Source organism: Hippopotamus amphibius, chromosome 9 (assembly GCF_030028045.1).
Source record: "Hippopotamus amphibius kiboko isolate mHipAmp2 chromosome 9, mHipAmp2.hap2, whole genome shotgun sequence".
NCBI lineage: Eukaryota > Metazoa > Chordata > Mammalia > Artiodactyla > Hippopotamidae > Hippopotamus > Hippopotamus amphibius.
In genome coordinates this window covers 132,035,599-132,060,864 of record NC_080194.1, presented here as the reverse complement: position 1 = coordinate 132,060,864, position 25,266 = coordinate 132,035,599, and the positions used below count along the sequence as shown (strand labels likewise).

The following is a 25,266-nucleotide window of genomic DNA, read 5'->3' as shown; positions in this document are numbered from 1 at the left end:
CCAGAACTGCTGAGCCTGTGTTCTAGAGCCCTTGAGCCACAACTACTGAGCCTGCATGCCACAACTGCTGAGGCCCGTGCATCTAGAGCCCATGTTCCACAAAAAGAGAAGCCACCGCACTGAGAAGCCCGCATGCCGCAACAATGAATAGCCCCCACTCTCTGCAACTAGAGAGGGCCCACGTGCAGCAATGAAGACCAAAGGCAGCCAAAAATAAAAAAAAAATAAAAAAAAATAAACTCATTGACTTGTTCACTTAAACTATGTGCAGTTCACTGTATGTAAATTACACTGGTTAAAACAAATTCTAGGCTGAGGATTTGGCAGTTGGGGCTGCAGACGCCAATTACATGAATGCTAAGCAGTTTTATCCCCAGAAGACTCAGCACTGGGTGCCTTATATAAAACTAATTTTGGCAGTCATTTTTTCAAATTTTCTTAACAAACTTTTCTTTAAAGTAAAATATTATTCAGCATGCCACAATAATAGACCAAAAGGAAGCTTTCTGTTTGAAGTTGGAGATAAGCAACTGAAGGTCCCTCAAAGGCCCCACCTTTGGGGCTTCCCCTTCCATCCTATAAGACCCCTGAGACACATCCAAACATCCTTAGGGATCATGGATCCCAGGCTGAGAACCACTGAGCTAAGTCAGTTAGCAGGGTTGCTGAGTGCAGTTGCACAGTTGAGCACTGCACAACTCCAGACTATGATGTGAATGGTGTCACTTGGAGGCGTGCAATGCAGCAGCCCTGGGGGCCATACTGGTAACACAAGTAAGTCGAGTAGGTCTGGAAAAGGTGACAAATGGTAACTAGCACTTAGCCAGAGCACCAAGCTCAAGAGAGTGTGGTGGGGCTTGTAGTAAACTAGTGAACTCAGCCCTGTTAAAAGTAAGGACAGCTGCTACTCACCTCCAACTGATTGTTGCTATGTGGGAAAACCAGTTCAGCACTGCCAGATCTGAATTTTTTCAAGAGAAGCCAAAAATCTGGATTTTATATGAAGCCTCCAAGTTTTTAAATGCTGGGAATTAAGTTCATTAAAAAAAATGTAGCTAAATCAAATGTATCTGCAAGACAAATTCACCTTCTAGGTCACCACTTGGCAGCTTTTGGTTTAATAGTTTTATCAAAAAGTATCTGAGTTCTTGGCAACAAATTTAAAGAAGCATGTATGCATCATCGCCCCCTCTGTGCCCTGGATATACCCAGGAACTGGAGCTGTCTGCCTTCTGAACCAGTCAGGAGATTTCAGTTATGCCTCCTTGCAATTTCCAAGAAATTATGCAATCGGCATCATCAGAGACACAGGCAGAAACCCCAACTCAAGAAACTTCTTGCATGTCCACCCACCCCTCAGCCAGTGATGCACCTGAGCAGCCTCCACTGTGAAGGCAGAGATTACAAGACTGTGGTACCCACATCCCAACCTCGGAGAAGCTCAGCATACGTTCCATTTACATGAATAAGAAAGATAAAACTGCTTAATTAATAAAACGCTCAGGGACTTCCCTGGTGTCGCAGTGGATAAGAATCTGTCTGCCAGTGCAGAGGACACAGGTTCAATCTCTGGCCCACGAAGATCCCACATGCCATGAAGCAACTAAGCCCGTGCGCCACAACTACTGAAGCCTGCACACCTAGAACCCGTGCTCCACAGGAGAAGCCACCTCAATGAGAAGCCCATGCACCGCAACAACGAGGTAGCCCCCACTCGCCACAACTAGAGAAAGCCTACGCACAGCAACGAAGACCCAACACAGCAAATTAATTAATTAATTAATTAAAATGCGTATCCCTGCTACACTGTTGATGGGAATGTAAACTGTTACAGCCACTATGAAAAACAGTATGGAGGTTCCTTAAAAAACTAAAAATAGAACTACCATATGACCCAGCAATCCCATTCCTGGGCATAAACCCAGAGAAATCCATAATTCAAAAAGACACATGCACCCCAATGTTCATTGCAGCACTGTTTACAATAGCCAGGACATGGAACAACCTAAATGTCCATCAACAGAGGAATGGATAAAGGAGATGTGGTATGTATATACAATGGAATACTACACAGCCATAAAAAGGAACAAAACTGTGCCATTTGCAGAGATGTGGATGGACTGTCATACGGAGTGAAGTAGGTCAGAAAGCGAAAAACAAATATCATGTAAGATCACTTATATGTCAAATCTAGAAAAATGGTACAGATGAACTCATTTGCAAAGCAGAAATAGAGACACAGATGTAGAGAACAAACTTACGGATACCAATGGGGGAAGGGGAGGTGGGATGAACTGGGAGATTGGAATTGACATATATACTCTACTATGTATAAAATAGATAACTAACAAAAATCTACTGCCTAGCACAGGGAACTCTACTCAGTGCTCTGTGGTGAGCTAAATGGGAAGGAAATCCAAAAAAGAGGGGATATATGTATATGTATAGCTGATTCACTTTGCTACACAGCAGAAACTAACACAACATTGTAAAGCAAACATATTCCAATAAAAATTAATTAAAAATGCTCATTAGATCATCTAAAGGCAGGATTTTTCTATATAAATAAATACATAGAAATTAATGCAAACATCTTTCTTTCCCAGCCCTTCTCCCATATGATCACTTTGAGAAATCCTCTGAAACTTAGGAACTCTAATGGTGGCAAGTAGAAGCCAAATGAAGGAGCAGTTGAGAGCAGCAAAAAATTCAAAAACCAAACCAAATCATCATTTTTGGGGACTGAAGTCCAGACAGACATTCAAAAAACACTCTTGTTTGGGTTTGGAACATCCCTCCCTGGGTCAGTGTTTCTCAGGTGTGGTCCATAGACCTCACAGAATCACCTGGGGAGATTCTTAAAAATATTCAAATCCCAATGCCTACTGAGTCAGAATCTCCATGGGTGTGGCCAAGGCATCTGCTTTCTCAGCAAGCATCTTCAAGAGATTTAGACACACACCAAAGTTCAAGAAACACTGGCCCAAAAGGTCTTATCCACTGGCGTGTCTTTGAATATTGTTTACATGCCAGTAGAAAAAAATAATATCTTTATCCCAAGAACTCTCTTGTGAGCCCAAGACACATAAGACCATCTGAAGACTTGGTATCTCTATTTGGGCACCTCTTGCTATCTCAAATTCCCAAGAACAAAACCGAACTTTTGATCTTCTTAATTTTAGTAGACAGCACCTCTATCCATCCAGCTGCTTCTGCCAGAAATGTGGGCATCACCCCTGATACTGCTGTCCTCATCACCCATGACATCATATCCCTGACCATGATCCACTGATCATACCAGTTCTACGTCTGTAAGGGTCAGGCTTTGCTGACGTAACAAATATCTCCAACGTCTTAGTGGTTGAAGCCCACAGTGAGTCAGCTAGAGCTCTGCCCGACTCTGCTGAGCTTATTCTCAGGATGCAGGTCAAGTTCAAGTCTACAACATGTGTTTCCTCATTCCAGAACCAGGGTGAGGGGGCACCACCACCACTACTGAGCTGGGGCCTGCCATTCTAGTGGCAAATGCCAGGAGCACAAGAGGCTGGCAGACACATACAAGTCCTCTTAAGGCCTCTTCTCTGTGCTGTTGGCTCTGCCCATATTCCATTCGTGAAAGCAGGTCACGTGGCCAAGCCCGAAATCAGCAGAGTGAGGAAGTACATCCTTCCGATGATAGAACAGAAAGTGTATATTTGCAGAATGATGATACAGTCCTCCATGATGTCCAAAATATATCCCAGATCCATCCACTTCTTTCCATCACCATGGCTCCCACCCTGGTCCAAGTCACCATCACCTCTCAACTGGATGTCCACGCAGCCTCCCAAACTTTCCATCACCATGGCTCCCACCCTGGTCCAAGTCACCATCACCTCTCAACTGGATGTCCACGCAGCCTCCCAAACTTTCCATCACCATGGCTCCCACCCTGGTCCAAGTCACCATCACCTCTCAACTGGATGTCCACACAGCCTCCCTACTATCTACCTGCCTTCCATGGCTCCTCCAACCTGTCCTCCACAAAGGAGCCAGCACGATTTGTTTATAGGGTTGATCTGCTCCTGATGAGCTCTGCAATGGCTTCCACTGCACTCAGGAAAACTCCACATTCTGTATCCCAACCGCCAAGGTTCTACCAAAGCTGACCCTAGACTATCTCTCTAGCCCAGGGATATGAAGCCTGGAGGACACAGACCCCGATGGAGAAATCTACCTTCATTTCCTCTACTCTCTGCTCTCACTCATACTGCAGCTACAGTGGTCTTCCTTCAGGTCCCCCTAACTCACCACCCTCTTTTCTGTCCCCCAGTCATTCCCTCCACCTAGCTGCCATTCTAGAGGCCATTCCCTCCACCTGGCACACTCTTCCCATTCTCTTTGCTACCTGGATTTCCTGCTATTCACCTTGCAGATTTCAGCTTATAATACCCTTGTTCAGAAAGGCAAGGGATCACCCAGTCTAAATGGACTCTTCATACAGTTTCTTAAATAACCTGTATTTATTACAAACTAGAATTATAGGTGGGCAATTACCAGCTTGATGTCTGCCTCTCTGCCACATGGTAAACTCCACATGGGCAGGTGCTGTGTCTACCCTGCCCACCGCCAAGTCACCAGCATTGGACACAGTGCACATAGTACATGCCTGATGACGTTGTGGAATGAATACCTAACGATCTTCAACTGAGGACCTACGTACTTTCTATATTGTTTCCTTTCATCCTCATGCCTGATCCAGGTATATTAATCCAAGGAAAATGAAGCTCAGAAACATAGAGTAATGTGTCTAAGGTCACAATGTCAGGAAAAATCAGAGCCCAGATACAAATCCAGAGGTGTCTATTTCTGGGGTCCACACAATTAACTGTTGTGCCATGTTGCTTCCTCTAAGAAGAAACGCAAAAATCGTTTCTCGGGATGTGAGATGACCCATCCTGCCCGTGTTCTCTGCAATCTAAGCCAACCTCAAATAAATACTGTAAGCAAGTCAATTCCTTGCTCTGCAGAAAACCTACCTGAAAGTCAGCACGGGGGTGGCTCACGGAGGGACTGAGCTGTCCCCCTCTCCTCTCCACCCATCCTCCACCATGAAATGAGTAATCTCTTTTAGAAAAAGAGATAGAAATACAAAGATGAACCGCTTAAGAATACAAGATGTAGACAGAGCATGCCACAGGCTGTGTGTGCATCAGGGCCAGAAGGACTGTACAGACACCACTACACTAGAAGTGGGATGTCATATCTCTGTGCCTCAGTTTTCCCAGTTGTGAAGTGGGGTGATAAGGTGCGTCCCTACCTCCTAGAAGTGCGGGAAGGAAGCCACGCATTCAAAGTGCTTGATTTTGCCTAGAACATCGCAAGCATTCAGATACTACCCCTTTGAAAATGCAAGTCACCCCCTGTCAATTTCCAAAGCAAAAATGACAGAGCGACCCCTGTAGATACTATAGTTACAACAATGAAGAAGAAGACAATTCCACAATAAAATTGCTGGAAACAACCTTTTATTATGGCTAAGAGAGCACAGGTCTCTGAGACAGAAAAACTGGGATTTTAGAGCAGGTTCTAGATCTTACTCTGTGACCTTGGGCAACATTTTCCCTTCTGTGAGGTGTAGCTTTTTTTGTCTGATGTCAAAGACGTTAGCAGCACTCTTTCTCAAACTTTTCATTCTCCTGCCACGTTCATAGTTTTTACTGGGCAGTATCTTCATGCCATTCATAATGTTACTTATTTAATATTTCTTATTTATATCCATTTATTCAACAAATATTTGTCGAGCACCTACAATATGCCAGACCATCCTCTAGGTACTGAGACACTGTTCTAGATGACTTTTTTTTTTTACTTAATATCTACTTTAATCCCATCCTAAGCAATAATATCCATGAACTCATGGGATTGGTAAGCATTAACCTATAGGTATTTTTTTTCTAATGTATATTAAAAGCAATGTAAAAATAACAACAGGGTCCTACTGTATAGCACAGGGAGCTATATTCAATATTCTGTGATAAACTATAAATGGAAAAACGAATGAAAAAGAATATATATATGTAGAACTGAATCACTTTGCTATACAGCAGACATTAACACAATGCTGTAAATCAACTGTACTTCAATAACGTTTTTTTTTAAATCAATGTAAAAATAGCAAAAGGAAATGGGTCCATGAACATCCACCTTAATCTTAGGTGCTCCTAGTGATACAAGGTGGGTGCTTTTGGACACCTGGGCTAGGATAAGCACTAAGATTCCTGGTAACTCTCAAAATTGAACTGTTCTGGATTCTTCTAGAGAGACTGACACAGTTTATCTTCCTGTCTTCCAACCCACTCTGCTAGAGCCACGAACAGAGTGACGGTAATTAGGTCATTATTCAGCAATTACAAGAACGTTTTTTCTGAGCCAGAGACTAGGGCCCTGTCAGTTTGAGAACATGCTTGAACTTCCTGGCTCTCCGTTTCCAATTCACACCCCAAACTTCAGGCACTTTCATCTCCTTCCTTTCAGTCACAGAGGATGTTGGTTGACACCCAGGCGCTGTTTTCATCTTCAAAGAATATTATCAACTTGCAATGACGTCTCTATATCTGACACGGGAAAGACTCCAAAAAACCCATAATCACCCTCCTAGACAGCTCTTCCCAACAATATTTAATAAGTTATACATAATGAGTCCAAAATGTATGTTCCAAGTTGCCTTTGAAATCCAAAAAGAGGTCTGCAACGGAAAACTTTCCCACCAATCAATAAAAACCCCTGTAACTTCAGTAGAAAAGTGGGCTAAGGACAGGAGCTGATAATTCACAGGAGAAGAAATACAAACAACTAATAAGCATATGAAAAGGTACTCAACTCCTTCGTAATCAAAGGAAATGCAAATTAAAATAACGAGAGCATTTTTTCCGGTTTCAGATTAACAAAGGGTTCTAGCATTATCATTTGCCACGCTAGCTTAGACTGGGGTTGAATAGGTCCTGGGGTTAGAAGAATGATATTTCTATCTTGCTGGAAAGCAATCTGATATTGTGTTTTGGGATCCTTCCAAGAGGTGCTAATCTTTGACTCAGTAATTCCCCTTCTAGGAATCAACCATAGAAAACCAGAGAAGATCCGTCTGTCAAACATGCTTTATGTGTATAAAAACAGATGATTGAACTTGGTGTACCCCCCAAAAAATAAAAAAAATTAAAAAAAATGCTTGATTTAAGTGACAAGGGTGTCTGTTATGACGGTATGTCTAAGATCAGGGTTTCTCAACCGCAGCACTCTTGACTTTTGGGGTTGGACAATTAATTCTCTGTTGTCAGGGCTGTCCTGGGCATTGCAGGATATTAGGTAGCATCCACGGACTCTATGCACTAGAGGTCAAAAGCACACCCACCCACCCCTGCTTATAACAATCAAAATAGTCTCCACGGGTTGGGGGAGGGATGGGTGGGGAGTTTGGGGTTAGCCGATGCAAGCTACTATATACAGGATGGATAAACAGCAAGGTCCTACTGTACAGCACAGGGAACTCTATTCAATATCCTGTGATAAACCATAAAGGAAAAGAATTATGAAAAAGTATATATATATATGTATACCTGAATCAGTTTGCTATAAAGCAGAAATTAACACATTGTAAATCAACTATACCTCAATAAAATACATTTTTTACAAAACTGTCTCCTTACATTGCCAAATATTCCCTGGGGTGAGAACATCTGCATTAAGAACCACTGATCTAAGAATAAAAGCTTGTAAATGATCTAAACATCCAAGTATAATAAAATGGTCAAATGAGTTATGGTCTGTTCAGATGATGGAATATTATATGTATTCATTAAAATGAATGACTTGGAAACCTAATCATAATAAAATGGTATACAAAAAAAACAAAGAAGAAAAGTACTTAACTAGCCATTAATTTGCCAGTAATCATTTAATTAGTCATGTTTTTCTTAGAAAAACAGACTGAATGGAAATAAAGCAAATGCCCACTGCAATTATCTTTAGGTAGTAGGATTAAAAAGCAGTTTTCGTTTCCTTTTTCAAAACATCTATTGGCTCCATAAGCTCAGAGAATGGATTTCTAGTCTGAAAAACCCAGCTTTCAATCCCAGCCCTGCCACTGTCTAGCTATTATTTACTCTTACTCACTCAACATCCAAGCCACTGTAACTTCATCTACAAAACATGGATAACCGGGTACCTACTGCAAAAAATGTAAAGAGTAAATGAGTTAATGCATAGAAAGTGCTAAGCAAGGTGCCTGGTGGGTCATAGGCATTCAGTTAAAGGTGAGGTCTCATTAACAGGTGCTACCTTTTTAATTAAAATCTTTTTCTTAAAAGGAAAATGAACACACAACACCAAGCCAGAAGGAGCTTGTCTAATTTCTCTGGGGAGAGACACAATCTGAGAATGAGCGATCACTGATGCCTGCAGATCTGACATTGGGTGGAACTCTGTTAGTGGTGGAATGAAAACAGGGATGAATCCATCTGGCAGAGGAGACAGCCTGCGGAGAAACGTTATTTGAATTGGACAGAATATAGGGACAGCTTCAAGTCAAGAGTATTGGAGTGTCAAGAGCCATAAAGAGTTTAACTGCCTAACAGTTTAGATGACCAGTCTAGGGCCTTACCAAGAGGCAGTGGGAACTGGATCTGGACATGTTCCTGAAGCCTGGAGAGCCAGGAGTCCCAAGTCATTGGAGGAGAGTCCAAGAGGACTGTGGGTACCACTGCTGGGACAGACTAAAAGAATCTGAAGACTTGGCTTCAAGATCTTGCTGTCTTGTCCTGCAAGCTCCTTTTCTTCTTCAAGTCTTTGACTACTGATGTATTCAGATAAGCAGACTAGCTTAGTTTATAAGAAAAGGAAAACTGGAGACCAACCACCTAGAGGTGACTCCTGGGCCCACCACATCCTAGCTGTTGTAACTCTGGGCAAGTTGCTCACTTCATGGATCTAAGCCTTCATTTCTGCATCTACAAGAGGTGGGTGATGGTGTCTACCCTGTGTAAGAGGTTTCGCACGGAGCCAGGTAGCCCCCAGAGAGGACTGGATAAAATGGCAGTTCTAATTGCTTTTTTAAAAGTTACTCTATACACACACCTACTGTATATAAAATAGATAATCAACTAGGATCTACTGCATAGCTCAAAGAACTCTACTCAATATTCTGTAATAACCTAGGAAAAGAATCTGAAAAAGAATAGATATATGTATATGTATAACTGAATCACTTTGCTGTACACCTGAAACTAACAAAACATTGTAAATCAACTATGCTCTAATAGAAAATAAAAATTAAATTTAAAAAATAATAATAATAGTTACTCCACACATAGAACTTGAATCTCCCTGCAAGTGGAATTTGTTCTTTTGAAACTGTGAATGTGGGGTAGATCAGTGGACAGAGGTACAAAGGATGAAAAGCAACAATTCTTCAGACCTTCAAGACTCCTCAGGGGTTCCAGGGTTGATCCCAATCCTTCGAACCCATGCCAAGTCCTAGGGAGGCAATGTGGCTACTGCGATGGCCAAGAAACAGTCCTTTGGCCTCAAGTTGGCCAGAATCCAGTGGAGAAGATAGACATGGAAGACAGGGGTCCACTTCACTCAGGTAGTGAGAAGAGGAAGCAATAGCAGGTCATGGTAGTACTCGGGCCCTGGGGTCAAACTCCCTGGTTTTATCACTAGATCTTGGAGTCATGTGAAGCTGGACAGGTTACTTCACCTCTTCAAGCCTCAGTATTTTCTTCTGTAAAATGGGGAGAATAAAAGTAGGACTTCTCCCTCATAGGGTTGTGGCCGGACAAAATAAGGGGAAGCCCTTAGAACTGTGCCCGGCACACAGGGTTTAATAAATGTTAGCTGTTACCACTGTTAACATCTGGGTGACTAGATGTATAGACCCTGGAAAAGCAGCCTATTCTCCAGCCTGCAGAGGGCTGCGATTCTTCCAAAGGGATTCAGCCCATCTGCTCCAATATCCAGTCTGGGCAGACCTCAGGGGCCGTGATCGCACGGCACCTGAATTCCCCCTCAGCATCACCACACAGATCTAGAGGAAACTTTCTCTCGAAACAAGATGTACACTTTTGTTGTTTTAACCTCCTCCCTCAAAACTACAAAAGACTTGTGGCTGTAAAGAGTAACTCACCTATTTTTTAAATGGAAAAGAGACTCCAAATCACTTCTAGGGACTTCACTAGCGGTCCAGTGGCAAAGAATCCGCCTTCCAATGCAGGGGACGCAGGTCGGATCCCTGGTCAGGGAACAAAGATTCCACATGCCGCAGGGCAACTAGGCTCTCGTGCCATAACTACTGAGCTCGTGCGCCTCAACTAGAAAAGAGAAAACCCGCATGCCACAACTAGAGAGACAACTAGAGAGAAGCTCACACACCGCAACAAAAGATCCCGCGTGCCGCAACTACGACCCGACTCAGCCAATGAAGAAAGAATAAAGAAGAAGAGTGAAAATTATAAAATTTTTAAAAAATCACTTCTAAAAGCAATATCCCGCTGTCCTCATCTCCCCTGCCACACACACACACACACACCCCAAAAGTGAAAGAGATGGAGGGAGTGGGAGAGAGGGAGGGAGTGAAGAAGGAAGCCTTTTAACAGGAACAGGAAAGGATGGTGAGGAAATAACTGTGGACAAGGCAGAACTGTCTGAGGATGAACACCTGGGCACCTGGGCACACTCTCCTGCCTCACCTGACAGAGCAGACAGTTGACAGGTGTCTCCTCTGTAACTATTCCACCTGAACACCTGCGGGCCCGACAGCCCCCTCGGGTCACGCTGGGTGATCCTCGGACTGAAAGGACTCATGGTCTCGTGCTGGGTTCCCACAGAAGCTGGTTCTTTCTTTCCCCTGACAGAGTCTGGGCATTTGGGCAGACACAAGTGCTTGAGGGTTTTGTTAAACAAGGGAAGCATTGTGACATCTGGGAGAAACGTCACCACCAAACGATAAATTTGGACCAGCCTGTCTGCCATTCTCAGCTCCTGACACACACACACACACACACACACACACACACACACACACTCTCACTCACACGTTTCCGAGTAACCCCACGTGTGCCTACTTAATAGGGTGACAAAGTATTTAACAACCCTGACAGTGCATCTACTTAACCAATCAGAATGGACACTGACCGTTAGCTTTGGAGAAGGTTCTGCAAGTCCCCTGCCGTCATCCTTTTATTTTAAAAATCTTGGGGAAGGCTTATCGGATACATGGGAAGGGCCAGGGTGGCAGGCAGGCACTTGGGGCACCAGGGCAGTTTCCCAACTGGCATGGAAATATTTCCATATTTTAATGCCTACCATGGGCACACTAGTGCACACCCACCAGACTGAACCTAGGCTCTGAGATGAGGATTCGTATGTGGGTGACTTATTAAAAAAAGCTGTTCCCAGGGGAAAACAAATAAAAAAATCAGTAAGAAAGCAAGTGAAGCAGAACAAAGAAGGGAGGAAGGCCCAGCCAGGCTGAGGACTTGAATCACAGCCCCACAGATGGTGACCTAACCTGATTCCACAGGGGAGTCTGGAGCATAAATCAGCCCCACAGTTGGCCTGATCTAAGGCAAGAGAGCCCAGCTTTCATATTCATGCATCCAGAAGTCAGGAGTTAAGGGCACTCCTGGGAGCAGGATACAGAGTAAAGCAAAGCACCTCCACGAGCTGCCCAGGAAGTCCTCTGAACAGGAGCCACTGGTGCCGCCTGGAAGCAAAAGCATAGGAAAGTCAAAGGTTGGACACCATTAAACTGCGGGGAAAAACAACTTTAGTGGATCTGGGTGAAATGCCAGCATTGTCCATAACACCAGCTGAATGTCAGTCCAAACCCTCAGACAAGGAAGGAACCCATCCAAATAATGGCTATAGTGCAGACAGCAGCATGGGGGACCAGCTCAGGGGGCCAACGTTTCTCTTATTAGGTAATTCATTTCTGAATGAACTCCTTACCTCTAGTCTCAACCCCTTCAATCCCAAAGAGTAATAAGAGCTAAAATGTATAGAGCACCCACCCCAGGCAGGGGACCATGCAGATGACATGCCCAACCTCACAACAACTTCTCAAGGTGGGTCATATTCTTTGCACTTTACAGATGAGCAAACTGAGGCTCGGAGAGTTTAAGAATCTTCTAAAAGTTCTCACAACAAATAAGTGGTAACAGAGAAATTCCAATCAGTCTCAAGTCTGCGAGAGTCCAGAGCTTCTGTTCTTTCCAGCTCCTTTCCCCACTCGACCCCACCTCCTCTGGATGCAAACAGGACCCAGAAGCAGACCCTGAGATGACGATTCATGTGCAATTTGGGTTATGCAACACATCACGCAGGAAGAGCTTGCAGGTGAAACTGTTAAGGGCCTAGGGGAAGCAGGTCAGGGAAGGGGAAGAAGTTGGGCATTGGGTGATTTCAGGGAACCTCCCAGCCTCAGCCTGATCCCAGCTTGAGCTCTGGAGTGTACATCAGGCTTCAGAGTCAATTCCAACTTGAGGCGAGAGAACTGGGCTTTCATATGCCTGCACCACTTTGGTACCCAGGGTAAGGAACCGCCACCCACCCCCCCCCCCCCCCCCCCGTCATAGAGTGGCTCAAGTAACCCAAAGAGAGGCACGTGAGCAGACCACGACAGCAAGCCTACAGAAGTATGCCCTAGGAACCAAGGCGATCTGGACACCACACCGTTATCCATCACGCCAATCCAAGCCCAGCAGTCCCTTCCCGAATCCTTGGCTTTAAGCCCCAAGAACCAGACTGACGTTTGGCTGCAACACGGGAGGTGCGTGGCGGGGATGGCACTGGCACAGGCCTGGAAGCAGATGTCCTGGTTCTACCACCAGTACCTGCTGGTGACGGCGCTCTATGTGCTGGAGCCCTGGGAGCGGACTGTGTTCAATTCTATGCTGGTTTCCATCGTGGAGATGGCACTGTACACAGGATAGGTCTTCATGCCTCGGCACATCATGGCAATACTGCACTACTTTGAAATTGTACAGTGACCAAGATGTGACTGAAATCAAGCAGTTCCTTAGGGAAGAGCCACCATCTGAAGTTGGAACGAGACCTCATCAGATGTCATAAGAAACTCTACTAGATGTCAACATCACCAACCCTCTGAATATAAATACTAAAATTCACGAGTAGAACAGGAGAACGATCCTGACTCATGTGTCTTGTTCTTTTTAATTTTAAAAGAGGCTCTTTCATAGTAGTTTTTGTCTATTTTAACATTGTAGTCATTTGTACTTTGATATCAGTATTTTCTTAACCTTTGTGACTGTTTCAATATTATCCAGTGAAAGCTTTTCTTCATGTAACTTTGAGTACATTTTAATTGCCTTCTGTTTCTAAAACCCAAAGTCATTAGGTGGGCTTTACTGTTCTTGCTATCGTATGGCATGCATATCTGTCTGGATATATTTCTACTCTTGACCAAAGTTTTGTAAGAAAAAATTCAAGATTTGGGGCAGGGGGCTGGAGAGGGAGGATATGTTATCGAAAACTATTTACAAAAGACTTATCTGTAAGTTTGAATTCAGGAGTACAGTTTTAGCTATCTGGGCTCAACTCTACAGCTTTTACTTTAAAACTATTAAAGTGTTTCTTAACAATGAAAAAGGAAGATCTTGCTAAAGTTAAAATAGGAACATTTCACTTTTTAAATATTTAATTCTTGTGTGGACTCATTTGCAGAAAACTTTGGTGATGGTTCTCGTTACACATGGTGGTTAAGTAGCATTATTACATAATGCTTATATACCATAGAGTTTTTAACAGAAGGTAAATCAGTTTGAGGGCCATTAGTAACAATGTACTTCCTTAAATTTAGTTTCATGATTGTAATGGGTGCTGCAAATGCATCTGCACATTGCAATATGATGAGATGAACTGTTAACTACAGCAAAAAGAAATGTAAACTCGGTTAAAATCCTCTCACTCTATGTATTGTTTTTTTCTAAAGATTTTTATTCCTTAAATATAAAATGACTACCTAATTTTTTGATGTAAACTCATTAAATTCAATGAGAGAAAGAAAAAAAAAAAAAAACCAAGAACCAATTTCCCTAGGGAAAAAGTCTCCCTGCCTGAGAGTCTAAAGATCATCTCGAAGACCATTTTCAAGAGCTGATTACCTGAGCCTGGCTCTAATCTAAGGAAAGTATCCCAATTTCCATCGCTATACAGAAAGAAACATAATCAAGCAACTTGTCCCTGGATCTTCAGCTTTATTCATACAGATACCAGTAAATAACAGAAAATTTGTTCACAGAACTTCAGCAAATTGAGCTCATATTTGGGGGCAAAATAAAAGGCCACTGAAATTTAATATGAAATCCTTCTACAGGAAGATGATTGAATACACTACAGGGGCTTCAATTTTTACCATGGGAGATACTGAATATGCCTTTCATTTCTTTCTGCTGCTCAGGACCTCCGCTCATTTCCTTGATGCTTGATGCTCTGATACTGAGGAGGCTTAAAGAGATGGGAATCAGTGTATTGGCAACAGAATGACAAGGGCAAACTGGTATGAAGGCCAAGGGCTCCAGACTGGTAAAGCTGAGATGACATGAAGGAGGTCTCAAATGGGGAGTTCAAGATGGGACTTGAGCTTCAAAATCAATGTTAAATACCAAGTTTTAAATAAAAAACACCAACAGCAGCATAGAGTGGGTGCCAATATGGGAGTCGTGAACAGGAGCTAATGCCAAAAGCCAACAGGCACTCATTATCCTAATCATGTACCATTTGGTCATAAGAAACAGAAACCCACTCAAACTGGCTTGAGATGAAGCGGACTTTAATTGGAAGAAGCAGGGGTAGAGTACAAAGCACAAAAGGGTGAATAAACAAGAGAATTAAAAACCAAAACCACTCTCTCCTCTCTGACACCACATAAAACATAATGTTGACTGAGGTCCGGCTATCAGGAACTGTGCTGAATCCTTTACCTGCACTGTCTCACAGTTTACCTGCACAGAAACTCTCTGACATGCAAACATGCCCATTCTTCAGATGAGGAAACTGAGGCTCCGAGAGGTTAAAGAAATTTCTCAAGGTCGCACAGCTGGAAAGAGGCAGTATTAGAATTCACACCCTGTCCTCAAAACGACTGGCCTCTACCACCAGCTACATGAGCTCTGTCTCAACTTCTTCACTCTGGGTCTACTATATTCGAAATGCTTCCCTCTGTGGGCTGGCTCTTCCTGTCCCAACAAGCTTGTGAAATGGCAGAATGGCCAGCCCACATCTAGTGCTGGCACCCAGGGGAAAATACCAGGATGGGAGACTTGAGCCCACCCATATCAACAATTACATTCAGTGGTACCCAAAACTACCTGATGAGAGTGGCTGTGTTTTTTGGTTCAAATTCTCAAAGTAAAGAGTCTGACTGGCTTCTCATCCCTTCAGCTATGATGATGGGATGCACAAGATATCACCTTACAAAATTAGGGCAGCTAGTGGTGGGGTGGCAATTTCCCTGTGAAGTGGTGTGTGAGTAGGGAAAATAGAACATGCTTATAATGCCCTCATTTATTTATGCAACACTTCTAGAGTAAGCATCTCACTCTTCCCAGGTACAACTAGGTACCATAGTTTCCGGGATTAAGAAGGTATCATACCTGCCCTTAGGAGGCTCACAATGTCTAGAATGGAGACATAACTAAACCATTGCCATCAGCAGGATAAGAGCTGTGGTTGGGAGAGACAAGAAGTACTGCCATCTTGCAGACAAGGTACACTTGGTCTGGCCCAGCAAAGCAGGGAAGAGGTCCTGAAGATGGTAGCACATGAATCGAGTCTGAATGGATGAGTAGGGCCAATGAAAGTATACTGCATGCCTGAAACACATGCCTTGCTGGGGAGCTCTGGGAAACTGGGTACATTGGAAAGATAGAAAGAGTAAAGGAGTACCAGAAAATGAGGTTTAAAAGGTAGACAAGGGCCAGTCCATGAGTGACTTTCTGTGCTAAGAAAAGAAATGTAATCATTTTCTCAAGAGGCAATACAGTCTAGTGCAGCGCTGTCCAACAGAACTTTTCATGATGATGGAAACGCGCTAAATCTGCAATGACCAACATGGCAGCCACTGATTGCACCCTTGACATATGGCTAGTGCGACTGAGGAACTGACTATTTTATTTATTTTAATTAGTTTACATTTAAATGGCCATACATGGCTAGCGTCTGCCATATTGGATGCCCAAATCTAGCCATAAAGCTGAGAGATCTAGAGGCAGACTTGAAGCTGGCTCCAAGTGAAACTGGTTTTGTGACCCTGAGAAAGCTCCTTGACCTCTCCGTACCTCAGTTTTCCCATTTGTAAAATGGGGATAATAATAACATATCTCCTAGGAATGTTGTGAGGATAAGTGACTTGATACATGTAAGGCAGTTGGAACAGTGCCTGACATATTGTAATCACCCAACGGGCATCTGCTAGTTCAGAAGGTGATGGGAAGGTATGAAAAGTCTTAAGGAGGAGTATGGTCTATGCAGAGTTCCCGTAGAGAAAGTCTGTATTCATTTGTTCGGGCTTCCATAACAAAGTACCACAGACTGGGTGGCTTAAACAGCAAATTTATTTTCTTATAATTCTGGAGGCTGGAAGTCCAAGATCAAGGTATCAGCAGAGTTGGTTTCTTCTGAGGTCATCCTCTTTGGTTTGTCAATGGCCATCTTCTCCTTGTGTCCTCACATGGTCTTCCTTCCGGATGACTGTGTCCTAATCTCCTCTTCTTATAAGGATACCTGTCATGCTGGATTAGAGCCCATATGGCCTCATTTTAACACAATTTACTCTTTAAAGATCCTGTCTCCAAATATAATCACACTGTAAAGCACTGGGGGTTAGGACGTTAACATGAATTTGTGGAGGGCAGGGACGCATTCATGCAATAGCAAAGACACTGCAGACTGAAAATAAAGATTGCCAATTCTGGGACTTCCCTGGTGGCGCAGTGGTTAAGAATCTGCCTGCCAATGCAGGGGACACAGGTTCGATCTCTGCTCCAGGAAGATCCCACATGCCACGGAGCAACTAAGCCCATGCGCCACAATATTGAGCCTGAGCTCTAGAACCCACGAGCCACAACTACTGAGCCCATGTACCACAACTACTGAAGCCTACCCACCTAGAGCCCATGCTCCACAATGAGAGAAGCCACTACAATGAGAGGAGCCTGTGCACCGCAACAAAGAGTAGACCCGGCTCGCCACAACTAGAGGAAGCCCATGTGCAGCAACAAAGACCCAATGCAGCCAATAAATAAATAAATTTATATATATATAAAAAAAAAAGGTTGCTGATTCCATTTCTGACCAATATACTGAGCTAGCTTGACTGCTGGCTCCTTCCCCCATAAGCCACCTTGGAAGAACCAGAGGGAAAAGCAGAGGACCTGGGAGGAGCTTCTGGAATGGGGGTTGATTTATATTGGGTTGGGCAGGGATGCCTTGGACCCAAAGCTACCCAGCAGGGCTGTAGGAAGAAAGACTGGAAAGGGGGCTATAGAAGTTTGGCCCTCGGTGCTCCCCTACCATTTCCCAGGGGCACACAGGGCCTGCCCCCGCAGCCCAATTCACACCTCTTGTCCACATGCCGTCTGGGATAAAATCAGAGCAGGGTAAAAGCTGTGTGCTTGTGAGATGCTGAGAAAAGGGGACTAAATGACCCCAAGGAAGTTGCTTCCTCAAGGAGGTAAGGACTTCTCCCCTTCATACCTCCACAGTGGTATGTGTGAGTAGGGAAAAATGGAAAAGCTGCATTAGGAGGACCTTCCCTTAGGGGCAAAAATGATGCCTGAAAAGCTGTTTTGAATGATGAGCAGTGATTGTGGGTTGCTTCTGCCTGGAGCTTGCCACCCTAAGGCTCATTTACTCCTTACCCTCTGAGCTCATCAGAGCTGACATGGGGCTCTGGCCTTCATCCATCCACACTGCCCATCAGAGTAATTACCCAGTATCTCCAGGGTAAAATGAGCTCACAACCCAAAATAACAAGACACTTGAGGATCACAACCATTTCCAAAGGAAAACAACACCCTGGGCTTCAGATTCCAACAGAAGTAAATAAGAATATTGGAACAGATGGACTTTGAATGTCACATTAGCCTTTTATTAAGCATATTAAAGAAATAAAAGAAAATATGAACAATATAAGCCAAAACAAGAATAAAAAACATTTTTTAAAAAGTTAAGCTGAAATATTAGACATGAAAAATGTAATGGTTGAAATAAAGTACATAATGGATGGCAGAATAAATACAGCTGAAGAATGTATGAATCAACTGGAAGACAAGGTTGAGGAAATCTTCTAGAAGGAAGAGACAAAAAAAAATTGCTTATTGGGACTTCCCTTGTGGCACAGTGGTTAAGAACCTACCTGCCAAGGCAGGGGACATGGGTTTGATCTCTGGTCCAGGAAGATCCCACATGCCATGGAGCAACCAAGCCCACGTGCCACAACCACTGAGCCTGCACTCTAGGGCCCGAGAGCCACGACTACTGAGCCCATGTGCCACAACTACTGAAGCCCATGTGCCTAGAGCCTGTGCTCTGCAACAAGAGAAGCCACCACAATGAGAAGCCCGAGCACCTGAATGAAGAGTAGCCCCCGCTCACCGCAACTAGAAAAAGCCCGTGCAACAAAGACTCAACACAGCCAATAATAAATAAATGAACAAATAAATAAATTTATTTAAAAGAAGAAATATAAAAAATGATTAAAAATTTTATTGAAGTATAGTTGATTTACAATGTTGTGTTAGTTTCAGGTGTACAGCAAAGTGAGTCAGTTTTACATATGTAAAAGGATATATATATATCCTTTATATCCTTTTTCAGATTCTTTTCCATTATACGTTATTACAAGATATTGAATACAGTTCCCCATACTATATAGTAGGACCTTGTTGTTTATCTATTTTACATATAGTAATGTGTATATGTTAATCCCTAACTCCTACTTTATCCCTCCCCCACCCTTTCCCCTTTGGTAACTGTAAATTTGTTTTGTATGTCTGTGAGTCTACTTCTATTTTGTAAGTTCATTTGTATCATTTTTTTTAAATTCCCCATATAAGTGATACCATATGATACTTGTCTTTCTCTGTCTGACTTACTTCACTTAGTATGATAATCTCTAGGTCCATCTATGTTGCTGCAAATGGCATTATTTCATTCTTTTCATGGCTGAGTAGTATTCCACTGTGTGTATATATACATATATATATATATATATATATATATATATGTATATATATCTCACATCTTCTTTATCCATTCATCTGTCGATGGACATTTGGGTTGCTTCTATGTCTTGGCTAGTGTAAACAGTGCTGCTATGAATACTGGGGTACGTGTATCCTTTCAAGTTAGAGTTTTTGTCTTTTCTGGATATACACCCAGGAGTGGGATTGCTGGATCATATGCTAATTCTATTTTCAGTTTTTTAAGGAGATAAAAAAATTTTTTAAAGCTAAGTGACATGGAGGATAGGAGAGAATCACTAACATCTAAATAAGATTCCAGGGGGAGAGACAAATTGGGAGATTGGGAGTGACATATACCCACTACTATATATAAAATAGATGACTAATAAGGACCTACTGTACAGCACAGAGAACTCTACTCAATACTCTGTAATGGCCTATATGGGAAAAGAATCTAAAAAAAAGAGTGGATATATGTATATGTACAACTGATTCATTTGCTGTACACCTGAAACTAACACAGCATTGTAAATCAACTATCTTCCAATAAAAAAAAAAGAAGACTCCCAGAAAGAGAAAGAAATAAAAGTGGAGAGGAGTAAACACTTAAAAAAATATTAGATACGAATTTCTCAGAATTTTTTTAAAAGTTCTATAAAGTTCCAAATAAGAGAAATGAGGACAAACCCACATCTAGACACATTACAGTTAAAGTTAAGAATGTATCAAAAGCAAAGAGGAAACTCTAAAAAGTTTCCAAGGAGAAAGAGATCACAATTTTAAAAAGAAAAAATCAAATTGATATCAGAATTTTTTCATCAGCAGTACTGAATGCAAGAATACATGAAGTAATATTTTCAAAGAATTAAATGAAAAAAAAATAGAACTCAAAATGCTATATCCAATTAAGCCATCATTCAAATTCAAAAGTATAATAAAAATGTTTTCAGGCATAGAAGACCTCAAAGATTAGCCACACAAAGCCCCACATTGAACAGAATTTTGGATGAATTACCTAAATAAGAGGAAAGGCATATCCAGGAGACGGTACCAGGCAGATAGATGTAGGTGATCAAATACCTTGATGCTGTCTTTAAAAAATAGCTAAGACCAAATAAAAAGAGAAATTATATCCAAAAAAACAGAGAATTACTTGTCTCTGGAGCCTACTCAAATTGTGGTCCCTGGACCAACAGCAAGAGTATCACTTGGGCTTGTTAAAAATGCAGGAACTGAGGTCCCACCCACAACTGAATAAGACAGAGTCTGCATTTTCATAAGATCCCCAGGTAATCTGAATGCTTTAGTCCAGATAATGTCACAGTAGCAGATGTAGTAGTGGGGAGGAAAGAAGCCAAGGGATGGGAAAGTATAAGTTCCTATCTCATTAGCAGGGAGATAAGATATAGATATCCATTTTTGAAATAAAAGCAAGGATTAAAAATAAAAACAGTGAAACAGACTGAAATAAATTAAAATGGATAAACTGCAGTCAAAACAAATGAACTATAGCAACACACCAACATTATGGAGGAATCTTAGTAAGTGGAGAAAAAAAAGGAAAGTTCCAAAAAATTATACGGAGCATGCTACACATCTTACAAAATTAAAGGCAACCAAAATAAAAATATAAACAATTAGTAATATAAACAGAAACAATAAATATATCAAAAGGAAAGCAAACAAATGATGCATCAGGACTGAGAATGGTAGTTGACTTGGATGGAAGAAGGCAGGGGATGGGGGTGGGGACGGATAGGGAAGCATGTGGTTAGATGCACATTATCTTCAATATTCTACATTTTGTTTGGGGCATGAGTTCAGAGGTGCCTATTCCATTATTAAAAATAATGAACTCGGGACTTCCCCGGTGGCGCAGTGGTTAAGAATCCGCCTGCCAATACAGGGGACATAGGTTCAAGCCCTGGTCCGGGAAGATCCCACATGCCGAGGAGCAACAAAGCCCGTGCACCACAGCTATTGAGCCTGCGCTCTAGAGCCCGTGAGCCACAACTACTGAAGCCCACGCGCCTAGAGCCCGTGCTCTGCCACAAGAGAAGCCACTGCAATAAGCCCACGCACGGCAATAAAGAGTAGCCCCCGCTCTCCTCAAGCAGAGAAAGCCCGCATGCAGCAACAAAGACCCAATGCAGCCAAGAAATAAATAAATAAATAAATTTATTTTAAAAAATAAGTAATGAAATCCACCTATTTAAACATAATTAACTAAATAAAAGCAAGTCCTGTGTGGAATGATGGGAGCGTGTTATACACTAAGGATTATCATCCACCCAGTTTTGTGTACCTGAGGTCCAATCACGTGGCACAGTGTCTTGCATATGGCAGACACCCAAAAGGCGTTTAATGAATAAGCAGTGTGAAGGGTCAATCAGAAAGGGATCAAAGACCAGCAAAGAGGAATGGCTGGCTGTATAACCAGGCAAAATCTGATGGAGGCAGAAGTCATGGGAACAGGTAAGCAGAGGATGCTATCTGAAGATTTAATGAGATGTAGAATGCACAGGACTTGGCGACAGATTAGATTAGGAGATTGAGAAGGGAGAGGAATCAAGATTAGTGACCAAGTTCTGAGATCCCAAAAGAGATCACGAACCATTCCATAATTCAAAGACACTGCGTCTTGCTGTTTCATTGCCTGGTCATTTTAGTAAGGAAACTTTCCAATATACAGAAAATTTGAAATAATCATATGGTGAATACATACAGCTACATATTCACACTTAGATTCTACAATTAATACTTGGGAAAAGTTCCTTTTATCCATCTCTCCAGTCACCCATCAACTCTTTTTTTTTTTTTTTTTTTTTAGGAGGTGGTTCTGGTACAGGTTCTGTCACATCGCAGTGGAAAGAAAACAAATTTAAAAGAAAATGTCTCACTGTCTTAAACATAGAAACCAAATGTTCTACGTTGATCTCAAACACCAGCATCTCCCCTGCCCCCCACCAAGGTAGCCGCACTGCTTTGGGGCTGTTTATAACATCATTTGAATTAGATATCAGATTACTCTGAAAACAAATATTGCTGTCCTTAATTGTTCTTTATGGGAGTTTTAGGGAGGTGGCAATTTGCATCCTTGGCATTTGGTCTGGGGTTTGGAAACACACTTATTGCCTACCATTTCAAATTATTTACCATCTACATGGAGCATAATTAAATTCTGAGTGCTTCAAATAATACTCAGACGTCAGTTACCACCAAAAGCGACTCCTTGGGTTACACAGTGGCTCTTCCTTCTCCGATACAAATCAGCAATCATAATTTGATGAAATAGGGCTGCACTTACGAAAATTATTCCCCAGGGGGGAGAGAAGTCAGACTTGTTTCTTCCAGAATAAACAGTGAGCAGTCCGATTATCCTATACCACGCAGGTGGTGGTGTTTTGGTTCTAAAGCAGGAGCTAGATGTAGACCAAATCCAGGCTTCCATTTTATTTTCTGGAGAACAGCATCCTCTCGCTGTGTCATCTGCCCATTTCTAAGCACTCTTTCTCTCTCTTTCTCTCTCTTCTCTGCACCACCTACACCCTCTGCAAGGCCCCTCCCCACCCCCCACCCTTATTCATGTAAGGTGAATATCTCCCTCCAAGTTGTCACAACTTTGCTCTGGTTCCAGTTTCCAAGAAGCCTCACCTGATTCCCTCAAGTCGGACTGTGTTCTCCACAGCACCTTATGCTTCCCTCCATCAAGAGTTCCCTAAGGGCAAGGGCCATTCATCTGTTTATGTGTCCAGCGCCTGCTGTAGGATTATCCAACGTGGTATCTTCCTGTTCTCATTCATTCATCAGATATTTGTTGAGGATCTACCAAGAACTCTTCTAAGCATGTGGGACACAGTGGTAAACAAGACAGGAATGCCCTACCTTCAGGGAGCTTACAATCCAGTGGGAATACACACACACACACACACACACACACACACACACACACACACACACACGACAGGAGCTGTTCCTATAAGGGCCCCATCTCCCTTTCACCTGGAAAGATAGAGCCTGATGCAAGAGGAACCTGGGTTCATGTCATGAATCTAAAACTTACTAAACATGCAGCCTTGGGCAAATTTAGATTAGCCTTTTGGGACCTTGGTTTCTTTATACATTAAATGAGCAGGACAGGGACTTCCCTAGAGGTGCAGAGGTTAAGAATCCGCCTGCCAATGGAGGGGACACAGGTTTGATCCCTGGTCCGAGAAGATCCCACATGCCTAGGGGCAACTAAGCCTGTGCACCACAACTACTGAGCCCTTGTGTGCCACAACTACAGAAGCCCACAAGCCCTAGAGCCCACATGCTGCAATAAGAGAAGCCACCACAAAGAGAAGCCTGTGCACAGAAACGAAGAGTAGCCCTTGCTCGCTGCAACTAGAGAAAGCCCACATGCAGCAATGAAGACCCAACGCAGCAAAAAAAAAAAAATGAGCAGGACAAAAGTCTACCGTAAGTGGTAGGTTGTGACGATTCAATTTCTAATGCGTTTAAATCATTAGCCAGTGCCTAGAAATGTAGTATGTGCAGCATGATTTGTAGCTATAATTATAATGATCGTCACCCCAGCATAAAACTAGTATCATGTAAGGATACGAATGCAGATGATTTCAAACCAGTGTTGCAATGCTGTTTGTAGTCATCCCTTCTGTCCACTGATATTCCCCATTCTTCTCCTTCCAGGTAGGATCGGACTTTACAACCCCCTTGGAGTTAGGACTAGACATGTCACTTGCTTTTGTCAATGACATGTGAGTGGAAGCATTTAAGAGCCGCTGCATGACTTGCTGCATTTCCACCCCTGCCTTGGATACTGGTGACATTCCAGACAAGGGAGGCCCTGATAAGTTGGGTTCCTGAGTAAGTACAACTTGGAGCAGAGCCTACCTGCAATAGCTTGTAGCATGAGTAATAAACCTTTTTGTTTTAAACCACAATATTCAGGGGCTATTTGTTACTGCAGCATAACCCAGACTATTGTGACTAATACACAACCATTCTACCAAGCTGTGATTCCCAGAAATATGTTCAATTTGCTCTCTGCTCACACTACTCCCTCTTTTCCCGTATCACTCAAGCTCACAATGTTCTCCTCCTCCAGAGAAACTATGGAACCTTGGATGGTTTTGTGATTCATCTTAAGTGCCAACTCTTTCTAAAAGGCTTCACTGGCTTCCCCCCGGCCGTTCTCCTTTGAGATCCATGATACATCTGCCCATTTCGACCATCCTATTTCCTTTTCTCTGTCTGGAGCACTATTCTAGGCAAAGCCAAGTCTGGAATCAGGGTAGTCTGACTCTCGGCCACAAGATTTTACTGTCTCCCACTATAAAACTCAATTGCCTAAAAACCACTTATTATTTAACCCCTGAAAGGCACTTTGCAGTGGAAAGCCTTAGCCACACCTTAACACACCTGGAATGAGAGACTCTGAGAATACGGAAAAAATCTTTGGTTCAAGCAGACAAGATAACTGAATTTTGAAGGAAGTAAGCATCCTTCCAAATCTCTGTGCTTTAGTTGAGACGATAGCAGAATAAGAATTATTCAGCAGGGGATGCTGAATCTGAAAGCTTTCAAGCCAAAAGAAGATACACACATGGCCAGGACCACAAAAGGACAGAGGAAAATCCAAAGGACCACACTCTTCAAAAATTGATGTTTCCTTTCCTAGAGCAATCGGTGGGAAGGCAACACATGATTTGAAGGCAACCATGATTGGCTCAAGCATGTTGCCAAGTGAAACTAATTGAGAATCACGGTGAAACTCTGATTAGTCAGGATGCTCTGGGTCCTCAGATTTTCTGACAAATTAAACTTTAACTAGGACTTTCTATTAGTTTAGTGTTCAATGCCAAAAATGCTGCTCAAATAAATGAAGCTATTATCTTTCTTTATAAGGCAGGCCACTGAGTATGACTTCAAGCCTTTCCAGGATGACCAAGAATCTTGCCAAATATCTGGGTCATCATCCACCTCCCAGCAGACCCCTCACTCACCAATTTGACCTTAAGCT

The 25,266-nt window shown here is 42.7% G+C and overlaps 1 protein-coding gene and 1 pseudogene across 1 annotated transcript in view; one reads left to right on the top strand and one right to left on the bottom strand.

Moving 5' to 3' along the window:
• The window catches only part of SHISA9 (shisa family member 9), a 309,243-nt gene that overhangs the window by 215,947 nt on the left and 68,030 nt on the right, over window positions 1–25,266 (bottom strand). The gene's annotated exons all lie outside the window — the stretch shown is intronic.
• On the top strand, window positions 12,816–13,025 carry LOC130861373 (serine palmitoyltransferase small subunit A-like; annotated as a pseudogene).